Genomic DNA, 13,981 nt, shown 5'->3' with positions numbered 1-13,981 from the left:
TTGATTTTGCTTGGTTAAACCAACTAGTTGTGGATTAACTGCTGTTAGTGTCTACAAATCGTCTGTCTGACTGGTGAAAGAGGATGGGTATGGCTAGAGTGGAAACCAGTGCCAAAAATGGTGATGCTTAGGAAAAGCTTATCACTGGGAGTAAAATTAGATCTCAGAAATCTGAATCTCAAGCATAATTAATTGAAAACCTAGTTAGAGCTCTCCTGTGTAACTCAAAGATAAATGTAGTTTTAGTTTAGCCATGATTTTAAGAGTTTGAGAGTGTTTCTTACATTCTGCTCATTGCATTCCTTCCACCAACCTTCCCTCTTCATGACCTCTTCCCATAACTTATAGAAAATTTTCTGTATGGAGTCTTATATTGTCCTAGTTTAGTTTAATTGGCTTTGTCACATGGCATATGTAACTGCTATACGTGGACATTGTAAAAGCCTTAAAAGCATGAGGTAAAATTTCAATAGGGAAGAGTTTAGTTGATTTTATATTTTAAATGTTTTTTTTGTAACCAATAATTGATAAACAAATAAAGCATATAAAATAAAAATGAATGGGAATTAAAGTTCAAATACACATTTTTATCAGCTGTATTTTATAAACATACTTTAGACCTTGAATATATAAGGGACATGAAGGCAATTGCAGGGAAATACCTGTGGTCACAATACAGTCCTCTCCCTCCTGGTGACTTTTCATAGAATCATCAAAACTTTACTATATATGTACTCTCTACTAAAATCGTATGTTTATTGGAGGCAGGTGCAATGTCTGATTTATCTTTGCTGCACCCACTGTATATTACCATAGCACTTTACATAAATACTTTATACTTCACCTCCCCCTCACACATAACTCTCTTGAATTTCAGAATCATATTACCAACTGCCTACTTTACATCTGCACTTGGATGTCTCATGGCAATTCAAGCTAATCATGCCCATATCCAAACTCTTGATTTCGCCCTGAACAAAATGTAATCTTTTCATTGTCCTCTCGTTTTGGTAAATGTAAATGCCAGATGTTGGTGGCTCAGGCGAAAGTCTTGGGTATCCATCTTTGGCAACTCTCTTTCCATCACAACACACACCTAAAAAAAATCAAACAAAAGCAAAAAACTTAATTAGCTTTGCTTTCACTATTGATCTAAAATTTGACCACTTCTTACCGTCTCTACCCTTAACATCCCCAGTCATCCTCATGTCTCATGGAATTATTGCAGTTGCTTCCTTATTGACCTCCTTCCTCCCACTCTCGTCCTCCCATACTGCGTATTCTTAACTCAACTATCAGAGCTTCCCAGCTCATTGAGTCAAAGTCTACCTTGTCGTTTGTGATCTCACCTCCATTACTTCTCTTACCTTATCTCCTGATAGTCTCTCTCTTGTCTCCTCCACTCTGGGAGCATTTTCTCTTTACTGTTCTTTGAATCTGCCAAGGATCCTTTTGTCTCAAGACTGTTACACTTACCATTCTTTCTGCCTGATGAGGTCTTACTATAAATACCCCGTGGCTTACTCCCTGTGTTATTTTCTAGGGATGCTGTAACAAAATACCACAGACTTAAATAACAGAAATTCATTTTCTTACAAGGCTGGAAATCCAGCCCAGTGAAATCGAGGTATCAACATGGTTGGTTTCTCCTGAAAAACTCTCTCCCCTTGTCTTGTAGCCTTCTTGCTATGTCCTCACATGGCATGTGTGCACCTGACATTTCTTCTTCCTATAAGAACCTCAGTCCTGTTGCAGTAGGACCCCATCCTTATGACTTCATGTAACATTAATTACTCCTTTAAGGGCCTTATCTCCAAATATACTCACATTGTGGTTAAGGCTTCCACCTATGAATTTTGGGAGAGCATAATTCAGTTTATAACATTTTCTTATTGTCTTCATGCCTCACTCTACCAGCAAGGGCTTTCCTGACCAGCCATTGAAATTGCATTCCACTCCCCCTTTTTATCTACCCCCATCTGTTCTTCATTTTTCTTTATGATAATTATGTCACTAATACATGGTAAACTTCTATCTGTTTCTCCCATCAGGCTATAATAACTCCCTGAATACAGGAATTTTCTTTTTTTTTATCCCTGGGGTTTTATTCTTATCACTGAGATTTATGCCTGGATAGAATAGTTTTTCAACACATAATTGTTAGAAAAAAAATAATGAATTATTTCAGTAGGCAGTGTAAAGTGGCATACCAGTAAGGATTCCAGTAAGAAATACATGGGAAGTTCAAAAACTAGAAGAAACTAGAAGAACTTAGAGTAGGGTAGGAGGAGTTTTAAACAACAACAACAACAAAACAAAACAATGAGACACTTGGGTGGCTCAGTGGTTGATCATTTGCCTTCAGCTCAGGATATGGTCCCCGGTGTCCTGGGATTGAGTTCCACATTAGGCTCCCCACAGGGAGCCTGCTTCTCCCTCTGTCTGTGTCTGCCTCTCTCTTTGTGTCTCTCATGAATAAATAAATAAAATCTTAGGAAAAAAAAAACAGATCAACAAGTGATGATGAGGCATCAAGGATCTAGCCATAGTCAAAACCATTTCCTTCTCTGGACCTAAAGGACCAAAGGAAAGGCAATTGTGACTGGAGCCAAGGAAGAGAGTCAGCCTAATGAATCCATGACTACAAGGGATGAAGACTTTGCCAGCTATTGTGAAACAAGGAGAGGGAGGGAAAACAAGTAGATTGTTCTCCTTTTCTCTCTAATCTCCCTTTGGTAACATCCTCTGCTTAAAGAAATTGGACACTGGAGAACACAGAGGTATAAATGATGCAATGAATAGAGGCCAGCCTCCTGAAGGACCAAGCAGAACAGCAAAATGAAGAAAATGGATCTTTAGAGAGAGGAAAGGGGGATAATGGAAAGTAGGCAGCCCAAGGAGTTAATATTTTTTAAGTTATTAATGTCTTTCTAGATTTTGTTTTGACTATGTGTCCTTCTCCCCAGTAATCTTGAGACACCCTTCTACCACCAGTGGTGGCCCTGGTAGGGAGGAGATGGAGGATATACAGAACTGTTACTTGTAAAATGCAAAGAGTAATAAAGGGTTCCTCTTCTGCTATTGGAATTCACACACACACAAAAATGATTTTATAACAAGACAGAAGAGATTGTAATCCAGGATTTGAGTAAAGATCAAGGATTTTCTAAATTGTCTCCATATCAAGAACCTGGCCTGGAACCAGGTCATAATGTCTTACACTACATAGATAAGAGCCCTATTCTACCTATAACTGGGTCATGGGGCTAGCACCCTAGAATTGTAGAACAGTGGATAAGAATTCCATCCTAAAGAAGGTAACCTGAGTTTGTTAAGTGGAGGCAAGGAAGTTTTCCTTTATCCAGTATGGAACTCTAGGAGATAATATTGCTGCATCAAGGGGGCTAATGATATGGATCATTCATTAATGTAAACTCGGTGGCATAGCATTGTTAACCGGAAAAAGAGTCTAGGTTTCACTTTCTTACATTCCCAGATAGTGTGGATGCATCCATTTTCTTTTAGGAGTGATGGTAGCATGGGAAGTTATTCAAGACATGGATTAGAAGGTTGATAGAAGCGTGGGCTCACAGGAGGGGCAAGGTGGGCCCTTTAGGCAAGGCTTGAAGAGTAGACCACATGGACACCTGGACTAGGCTATGGATATCACTGGGTTTTTGTCTGTTTGCTTTTTAAAGATGTTATTTAATTATTTGATGGAAAGAGAGAGTGAGAGAGAGCACAAGTGGGCAAAGGGAGAAATAGCCTCCCCACTGAGCAGGGAGCTCAACCTGAGGCTCCATCCCAGGACGCTGAGATGACCTGAGCCAAGAGCAGACACTTAACCAACTGAGCCACCCAAGCACCCCTGGATATCAGTGTTAGACTTGGACCAAGATGGAGCAACAGTAAGAGTTAAGATGGAGGCCAATCAGTTAGAGGCTCACCCTGACCAACCTGAAACTGCTTATCATATCAGTTAAACTGATAGAGCAACCAGGGATGGGACAGTCATACTTAAGGAGTCATCAGTCCAGAGAACAGCACAACACACTTAAGTCAGTTTTAAGACCCTGTTCATGCGATGGGACGTGCCCAGTGAACCCCCTCGTACTAGCAGACACTACCTTGAAGTGTAGCAAGGGCAAAAGAGGAGGACTGAAAAGTGGCTCTGTATCTCCAAGAATCCAATCTCCTAAAAGCATATCTCAAACTATAAAATTAAACTGAGATGACCAGACTTGACCTCCTCCCTCAAAAAAATGAACTTTGATTCTTTCTTACTCTTCTTCCCCAGTGCTGGCAAGGGATGCAAGAGGTATCCATAAGGATATGTCACTTTTAGAGAATAATGAACACATTTTTCTGCAAACTTGAGTGTGCTATGCATAATTCCAGAAAAACTAGAAATTCTATTCCAGGAAAAACTAATGCTACAGATATATATATATATATATATAATTCTGAAGTATATGCATGTTTAAGCTTGTTTGGACTCAACTATGCATGAAGTTCACTCTTGGTTCTGTCAAATCATTGATTTGACATTGATCTGATTTGATTATACGTAGATAGATGATATCAGCTCTAATATTGAGGAAGTAGACAATGCAAAGTAATTATTCACAAAGCTCTTTTGTAAGCCTCCAATATAATGAACTCTGGGCAAATTAGCCCGTAAGCATCATATCTCCCATTTTAATTTGATTTCTGAGCTCCAGAATTAGGAGAGCCATCAGTAAGATCCGTTGTTATTTTGCCCAATATAATTAGAGGGTCAGCAATTTGATCTTGCCTTGATGACAAAACAATTATCTATGGCATCCCCTTTCCCATTTAGGAAAAATAAAAGCCTGTGCTTACTTAGGTTTCTTTTCTAATTAAGTAGAGTTAGTCCTGGTTTCACAGGGCCGGAATGAGCAAGGCATAAATGTCAGAACTGAAGCTCAGCGTGAGTGTAAAGACTATCGCAGGCTGGAGGACTCACAACCACAGCAGTCACGGTTCTCTAGCCCTCACCTTACTGCCCTTCTGTCTCTGTGTCTGTATGAATGAGCAGAGTTTCCCCTTTCCCCCTGGTGCGGGTTATGGTGGCTTCCCCCTCCTTCCGGGCCTATGTTGGCAGGTGAGCTCCCAGCAATTCGGCTCTACATCTGGTCATTTCACAGTTCTCCATTCTCTGTTACTGGAGTTGGGAGCTTGTCAGTGGAATTGCATTTTCTAGTTTCTCTAGCAAAGTATAAGAAAATAGAAAGCAATGCAATATGTTATAGCAATCTAAAAATGAACAGGTGTTTGCTGGGCTTTTTCTTTCACTGTAGTGAACGTTTGAAATTCTGTCAACACTCTTGGTAAAGCATCCCAATTTCTTACACCCATTAATGACACCCATTTTCACAGTTCTCTTAAAAGACTATTTGGAAATTTTTTGACATTCTGTTAGACCCACTTCCTACCTATTAGCAATCAGTACCCAATATTGTAGCCCATAGGTCAGATGATAGTTCTTAAAGATGTTTTATATTTACCATGTTGAGGTTCTTTGCCTTTTTGCTCCCTGCCTAACATTTTTTGTTTTTCACCGACTTGGTGAAAATCTAAGTATGGACTACATATGAAATGGCCCCATCTCTACTTCTTTTATTAAACAGACAATGTTCCAAATTACTTTTTCTCACATGGTCTCTAATAAAGTCAGCCAGTGATAGCGACCTGCATACTCTGGGGAAAATGGGATCAAAACCCACAATGAGCCTTATAGACTATAACAGAAGAAAAAAGAGAGAAATAGATTTCAATGCAAAGAACTCTCAATTTTAAAGCAGATGCAACCCTATAACGCTCTGCTTGCATGTGAAATTTGCCAAGTACATGAATCTTCCCTTTTAATCTTAGTTTCCTTGTCTTAGTTATAGGATAACCCTCATCTGAAGTAAAGTCACCTCATGCCTATTTTAGGCCTTGGGAATTTAGCACATCTTCCCAAAACAAAGTTCCTAGAGCCAGAATTCTTGTGTGCCAGAGAAGGAGGTGGACAGATACCTGCTGTGGCAAAATTAGCTGTGAGACTTTGAGCAAATCGCTAAACCTTACTGATTTTGTTTTTATCAATATAACATGAACCATCATATAATCTTCATAAAATAATTTTGAGGATTAGTGAAATAATAAAGAAGTAGAAGCACTTAGCATGGTGCAAATAATAAAACCTTAATAAAATGATAATTGCTTCATTTCTTTAGTTTTCATATTATTCCTAATTTTCTTCTGGAGAAGAAATTCTCCCTGGGATTTTTGTTCTTTCTAAGGATTGTTCAAAGCATATTAGCAAGCTATCATTGAAGGCAATTCTCTTATTGTTGGGCAAACAGGTATGTCTAGGAAGCCCCCTGGTAACCTGTGTTCTTTCTGGTCACTAGGTTACCTAGAAAGACTTACTAGAGCTTTGCCAAGGGAGCGGTACATCTCTTCTTTACAAATAACATCAGGTCTCCCACAAAGTGCCTGTTTTGAGCTTTCAGAAGAGAGTAGAAATGATTCATCTGTCCTATATCCACTGAGTTGTTGAAACCCTGAGATAATTGTAAAATGTGGTTGAAAATTCTTTGACACGCCTCCCATTGATAGACGGCATTTGTATCCTTTCCTCTTTATCTGTACAGACTTGTCACTGCTTTAACCCATAGAGTACAGCAGTCCTGACTCCAGGTGACTTCTGAGACTAGCAGATATAAAGCCATGACACTTCTGCTCTTTTTCATGGCGTCCCGAGCTACCTTCAACTACAGTGAGGCAGCCATGCTGTGAGGAAGTCCAAAGGACCTGGAAGGGACATTTGTAGCTCAGTGTAGCTCAGACGAATGTAGCACTGAAGTCAGCACTGAAGTCATCCAGCCCAGGTGCCAGGTAAGCCAATAAATCAGCCTCCAGCTGGTTGTAGCCACACCCCCACCCCCTCCGCACAGTCACATCTGGGGTGGTCTTCCCAGGGGAAGTCCCCAGACTCTGTTGAGCAGAGTCAAACCATCAGTTGTGCCTTGTCCAAATTCTGGACCCACAGAATCTAGAAGCCTAATAAAATGGCTTTTGTTTTATGCCACTGACTCATGGGGTAGCTCCTTATGCAGCAATTTATAACGAAAACAGTCTCTGAATTTTAGCAGATCTGCTCAGGCAGGTGATTAAGTAATGATCAGTTAAGACTTTTCCAAAGAAATCTATTCAGATGAAGACAAAGAGGGCTGGTAGTACTGAGTGGGCTCAAATGAAATGCTTCAGGGGAACCTGCCATAGGGTAATATATGGGATTGAGAAACTAACTGCAAGAAAGTCTAGAAGCAGATTTAGGGGACTAGTGTAACAGAATTCCAGTCTCCTAAAGAAGAGCATGTGAAGGAAAATACTAAATAGAAGAACAACGCCCAGATTTAAACATAATAGCCTGTGTAATCAATTACTGAGGAACCAGCAAAAAATATCAGTATCTGAACTCGATCAGGGAAGGATAATCTGTGTATTTTACTGGTTATTGCCAGATATCTCAATTACAGTCACAGCGCTTTATCTGTAAGGCCTAGGATAGTTTAAAAACACTAGTGTGTTCCAAGAAGATAATCATTCTTTCATGTTAAATGTCTATCTCCACCAATAACTTACTTCACTATTAAAATTTAAAAACAATATAAAATTTTCCTGTTTCATAAAATATTTGTGTTATGCCTTTAGAAACAAGAGCTACACGTTATAGATTAGTCGGCCCAAGACCTTTCATGGCATCTGACACGTGACAAAGCAATTCCATTTGGGAAACGGTGACAATCAAGAGTAGAGATCTCAAAAAGAGACCAAGCATTCCGACTGAGGCCAACCAAATTTGAGAGATTTTAACAGTGTTTTACTTTCAGGGAACTTGGGCGTCTCAGAAGTTTAAGCCTCCCGTTCTTGATTTTGGCTCAGTCATGATCTTGGGGTCTTGAGATCAAGCCCCAAATCGGGCTCTGAGCTCAGGGGGAAGCCTGCTTTGGATTCTCTCTCTTCTTTTCCCTCTGCTCCTCTCCTCTCCCCCCTACCTCCTTGCACGCTGAAGCCAAGAATATGATAGTTCACGGTTCACAGATAAGGAATTATTTTTTTGTCTTCAATTCCACCCTATTGTGCCTGTTTCTGCTTCTACATCTTGTTGGTGAGCTTCTCGGCTCTTCGTAGGCCACATGTTATCCCTGGCTAAGATCTCTGTGGCAAAGACTAGCATGCAGATGCAATACTCTTTCTTGCCCCGCCTGCAGGGAGCACTCACACAAAGATGAAAACGTGGGGGATGTTACCCATATTCTTCAGCTGTAAACAAGGGTACAAATTGAGACAGGAATCTATTCTGTGGATGGCCCATTCTTTGAGTCATGGCTGAGTCATTTGGGAATTGTGGGGATTGTGAATCCCTTCTTATGCTTCCTGGTTTAAGCCATACTCCTCATCAATTTTTTGATGAATTCTACATAAAGACTTGTATATTCATAAACCATTTGATTTGTTATTGATTGATTTTACTGAGATATCATTGGCATATAAAATTAGAAGATATTTAGAGGGTCCATCATGGTGATTTTATATAGGATTTTCTTTTTTTTTTTTTTAAGATTTTACTTATTTATTCATGAGAGAGAGAGGCAGAGACACAAGCATTGGGAAAAGCAGGCTCCCTACGGGGAGCCCAATGTGGGACTCAATCCCTGGACCCTGGGATCACGCCCTGAGCTGAAGGCAGATGCTCAACCACTGAGCCCCCAAGGTGCCCTGATATAGGATTTTCATCTGATTTTTCTTTGCTTCCATTGGAGGGTTGAAGAAGGCATGAGTGCTAGGATTATTATTAATCCCTAAACAAAGGCCTGAGAATATTGTATAAACTGCTCTGCTCGGAGAAGATTTATCCTCCATCTCCAGAATAAAAAGAGATGTAAACTAAAGCTCATTTGATGGGCGGGCCTTGCAGCTTTCAGGTTTCATGAAAGTGAGGGCCTTGATTCCAACTCTGGCAGTTTCCCAGAAGAGAGTTCAGAGGTAACTTTGAAGTGTTGTTCCAGATAACATCTGTATTTGATGTTCTCAGGAAATGGAGCTTTTGAGTATATATTTGACATATTATAGAAGTACATCCCACTGATAGTTTTTGGGTTTTCTTTGTTGCCTCAACATATAGTGGAAGGCATAGAACTAATCTTTATATGCTCCTGTGTTGGTTTCCTAGAGCTGTCGTTACACAGTACCACAAACTGGCAGCTTAAAACAATAAAAATTCACCGTCTTAAATTTCTGAAGGCTAAAAGTCAAAGTGTTGCAGGGCCACGTTCCCTCATGAAACCTGTGAGGAGAATCCTTTTTTGCTTCTTGCCAGCCTCTGGTGGTTTTCTGCCCATCTTGGGAGTCCCATGGTTTGCAGCTGCCAATCTCTGTCTCTGCTGTCCTAGGATATCTCTCCTTGTGGGTCCGGGTATCTGTGTGTCTCTTAGGTTCTTGTAAGGACACTGGTCATATTGGATTAGAGGCCTTTCCTACTCCCATATGACTTCATCTTAATGGGTCATCCCTGTGGTGATCCTATTTCAAACTCAGGTCAAATTCTAAGATGTTGGAGGTTAGGACTTCCACAGAACTTCTGAGAGTACACAGTTCCACCCATAATGGTCTCCTAAGAGTAATTCTTAGTTTTATTTTAGTGTACAGTTTTAGATCATATTTTCTTCCCATTTCCTAAATTGCAACAGTTAGAGCAAATTACAGACAGGCACACTTACGTATAGTCTAGTATTTCCAAAATATGTAATGATTTTAACATCTAGCTCTTTCAGAAGCTCCTTTCCCGCATCCTTTCTTTTTATTTTTTTGTCTTTCTTTGTCCTTTATAAAAGGGCAAACGATGCAAGAATACATCCCCGAATGATTGAATTTATCTGCAAATTGCTTCCAGGTGCTCATATCACTTTCTCTCCATCTTCAATTGAAAGACAAAAAAAAAAAAAAAAAAAAAAAAAGATTCAATGTCACTGAAGAGCAAAATCATGAGGAATTTAAATGGTTTTGGTTTTCACCTCATTTTCCTTCTGAAATATTGCTTGTTTATATTTCCCTGGTTTGCATTTACTTACACTTCCCATATTATACCACTAGTACAGTGTGAGACTTTTGTTCATTCTTGATTTTCCAGTTGCCAACATAGTGCGTGGCTCATAATAGACACGGAATAAGACTTGATTGACTTCAATGTGGAGTTTTCAAATGCTTTAATTCACTTGAGGGGTAGCTAAAGTATCTCAACCTCCAAAGGATTTATTGGTAAGGAACAAGTCAGAACAGATTAGTCATAAATATCCAAAAGAAAGGGTTGAAATTCTGAGGACATCTGTTTATATTCTATTTTTTATAGTAGATGTAAATGGTACTTTAAAGGAGTTTGAAATGAATATTACTCTGTTATAAACTCAACATATGATTTTAATTTACTTGGCATTCCTTCACCTCTGTTGCTCTTAAGAAAAGGTAAAAAAAAATACATATACATATATATGTATATATGTTTACAACTATATATATTGCCCACAATCACCAAATATTGACATTTGTGAAAAGCTGTTAACATCTTCCCTTTATCCTTCTCTCTCTCTCAATCATCTTTTGAAAATAAATTGAAGGGACTGTGACACTTTATCCGAAAATACTTTAGCCAGCATCTCATAAAAATAAGGATATTTGCTGTAGCACCCATTGAAAAGTAACATTAATTCAATAATGCCATCTAATACATAGTCCATACTTAGTTTGCATCAAAATTTCATTTATCATTATTTTAAAGTTGAAGATACAGTATAAGTCCACGTATTTGATTTGTATGCTTCATTAGTTATGTTAAATCTAAGACAGCCCCTCTGCCTCCTGGTTTTTTTTCTACAGCGTATACGTTTTCGTGGAGCTTATGCTGCCTGTCCTGCAGAATATTCTACATTCTTCATGCATGCAGTTGTTTCCTCATTACTAGATTTAGATTAAACATTTTGGGAAAGAATACTACAAAGGTGATGCTTGTATGTCTAGGGCATCAATTCTGGCGGCATGTAACATTCTGTTTCACAATATTGGTGGTGTTGACTTTGATTACTTGATTTGCGTGCTGGTCAATAGAAATTATAAAATTAGATAGTCTTTTTGGAGTATGTGCATACTCAGTTCCTCTGAAACCCTTTATCAAATGATTTGAGCATATTTTGATAACCCTTAACTCTTACAGTAGGATTGTGAAATGGTGTTTTTCTAATTCTATCATTTCTTCTACACATATTAGCTAGAATTTTCCTATAAAGGAGAGTCCCCCCTCTTCTTTATCTCTCTCTCCAGCTCTATTATCATTCCTACCATCATCATCATCATCATCATCATCATCATCATTAATTTTAGTATCACCATAGGTGTAATTTTTAAATTCCATGTGTTTTGATCTGTTTCCCAATAAGGTATTCAATTTAATGTTCAAATTGTCTCATCTTTGGTTCATGGATGTCCCAGCATGCTAGCTCTTTTGTCCTTGTTTTCAGGCATGAAGTGATCTAAATTCATTTTATACTTTTTCTGTCTAAATTCAGAACCATTCATTTCTCCAAGGAGCCTGGTTTCTTTTATAAGGAAATGGTATTTAGAATCCAATAATCTGGCGCCTATACATCCTTAGGATACTGAGGTGTCATTATTTCTAAGCCCTTTGAGTAGAAACAGCTAGGAAAATACTTTTACAAAATACAAACCTATATTAATATGTCCAATTCTCAACCAACCCCACAACATTCATCCTTACCCTCCCTCTTTCCCATTTGCCTTTATTTTCTTAATCAGTGAAAACTCTGGTTTCCAAAAATATTTAGCGTATATACTCACTGGCCGTATTCCAGAATATATTAAAAATAATTTTGAATCATACCACCAATGCCTTTACGAACTACAGACCTATAAATCAATCTCAAGAATTTGGAGTTTTTTTAAAAGATCTTTTTGCCCTTAGAACTTCTTTCTTGAGAAGGACATTAAAAAAATAAATGAAATAATCATTTGCTTTGTGTTTTCATGCTTTTGATTTTATATAAAGTTAGATTTTATAATTTCTATTTTTAGTCAACTTGAAGGTTTCCCCCCATACTTTTTTTTTTGTATTTTAAATCTACAAAACATGGACACGTATTAAAATTCAAACCATTTTAAAAAATAATTGGAAAATTCAGACTTCTATTTCTAGTCCCTCACCTATAATCATCCACTCTGCATCAGTAACATTTTTCATTACTATCTGGTTTATCTTTCTATGTTTTTTTTTTCTTTTTGCAAAAATACATGTGAACATCTCTCTCTCTCACACATGCACACAAACACACATTCTTATTTCCTTCTGTCTCACACAAAAAGTAGCCTACCATATACATTCTTTCATACTTCTCCTTTTCCATTTGACAATTCATGCTGAAAAATACTGTCGGTCTGAAGAGATCATCCTCATTTTGATTAAGAGGCATGGTGCTATGTTGTATGAACGCGCCATAAGCCTTTCGGCCCAGTCTCTTATGAAAGACACATATGTGGTCTCCACCGTTTTCCTTTGCCACATCATTCCAGAATTATGAATAAGCATGTGCCTGTATTGTTTCATGTTGGTGGGAGTGTAGCTCAGTGACAATTTCTCATAAGTGAAGCACATTATTCTTCTAAATTCTCATGATTGCAATTCTTGTGAGATAGTCATGTTTGTAATTCTGGTGGAAATTCATCAAACTCCCATCAATCGTGGTTGCATCACTTTGCTGTCTGGCAAGCAAAGTCAGATAGTGACTATTTTTCAGAGATTTATTTAAGAAGTTTATTGTTATATAAAATTTCTGCCAAGCATTGTCACAGTGAAAAAGATCTTACTAAAACTTTATTTTCCTTTTCTTCTACTATGAGTAAATTTCATGATCTTTTCACATGCTTAAGGGACATTTGTCTACATTTTTTTTGTAAGGAGCTCTCCTTGATGGATACTTCAATCTTTTTTTTTTTTAACATTTTAATTTGAACTAATTTCATATTACAGACAACTTATAAAAATAATAGAGTACTACTATATAGTCTTCACCCAGTTCCCCCTAGTGTTAATATCTTACATATCATAGCCCATCTCTCAAAATCAGTCAACTAATACATTTTTTTTAATGACACACCATATTCAAATTCCGTCAGTTTTTCCACTAATGTCTTTTCCTGTTCTAGGATCCCAGATATATCTATTTGATTTTGAAAACTGTTTATATTCAGGACAGTGGTTCTTTTCCTGTGATTGAAATTACCAATACATTCTCCCAGTTTGTTGTTTGTTCCCTCTCTCTGGAACATCCTCTTTTGACTTGACTCCACTTATTAATGCCTGGCTTAATTCTCTCTCATAGCCGTCTTAGAGTTTCCTCCACAGCATTTATCAATTGTCAGACTTTTATGTTTGTTTACTTACATATTTGGTCTCTCACCTCATTCAACTCTAAAAGCCACAAATGCAGGAGGTATGTTTAATCACCACCATACAAGAAACTGAAAGAGTACCTGCCACATATTAACTTTTTATCATTATTAATTGGGCTCATTAAGCAAATCCTCAAGAAAGCATGCCATAGAAGAAATCACTGAAAGATGTAAGACCATTTAGTTTAAAACAAAGAAGGTTGAATAGGAGCATGATAAACATTTTTAAATATTTAAAAAGTGATCATGTTAGACTAATTTGACTTCTTGTATGTAACTCCAGAGGCCAGTCAGAACAGCAAAAATCAGCCTTTTCTTTTCTGAAATTAGAAAATGTTTTTCTAGTGTTTTTTCCTAAAATTGGAAGAATTAAAAAAAAAATGGAATGAAAGTGTCTTCTGAGCCATGGAGTATTTTCAAAGAGAAAACAGATTTCAGAGAGGTTGGAGAA

This window comes from Canis lupus, chromosome 21 (assembly GCF_048164855.1).
Source record: "Canis lupus baileyi chromosome 21, mCanLup2.hap1, whole genome shotgun sequence".
NCBI lineage: Eukaryota > Metazoa > Chordata > Mammalia > Carnivora > Canidae > Canis > Canis lupus.
The sequence above is the reverse complement of the archived record's forward strand: the minus strand, read 5'-3'. Positions refer to the sequence as shown.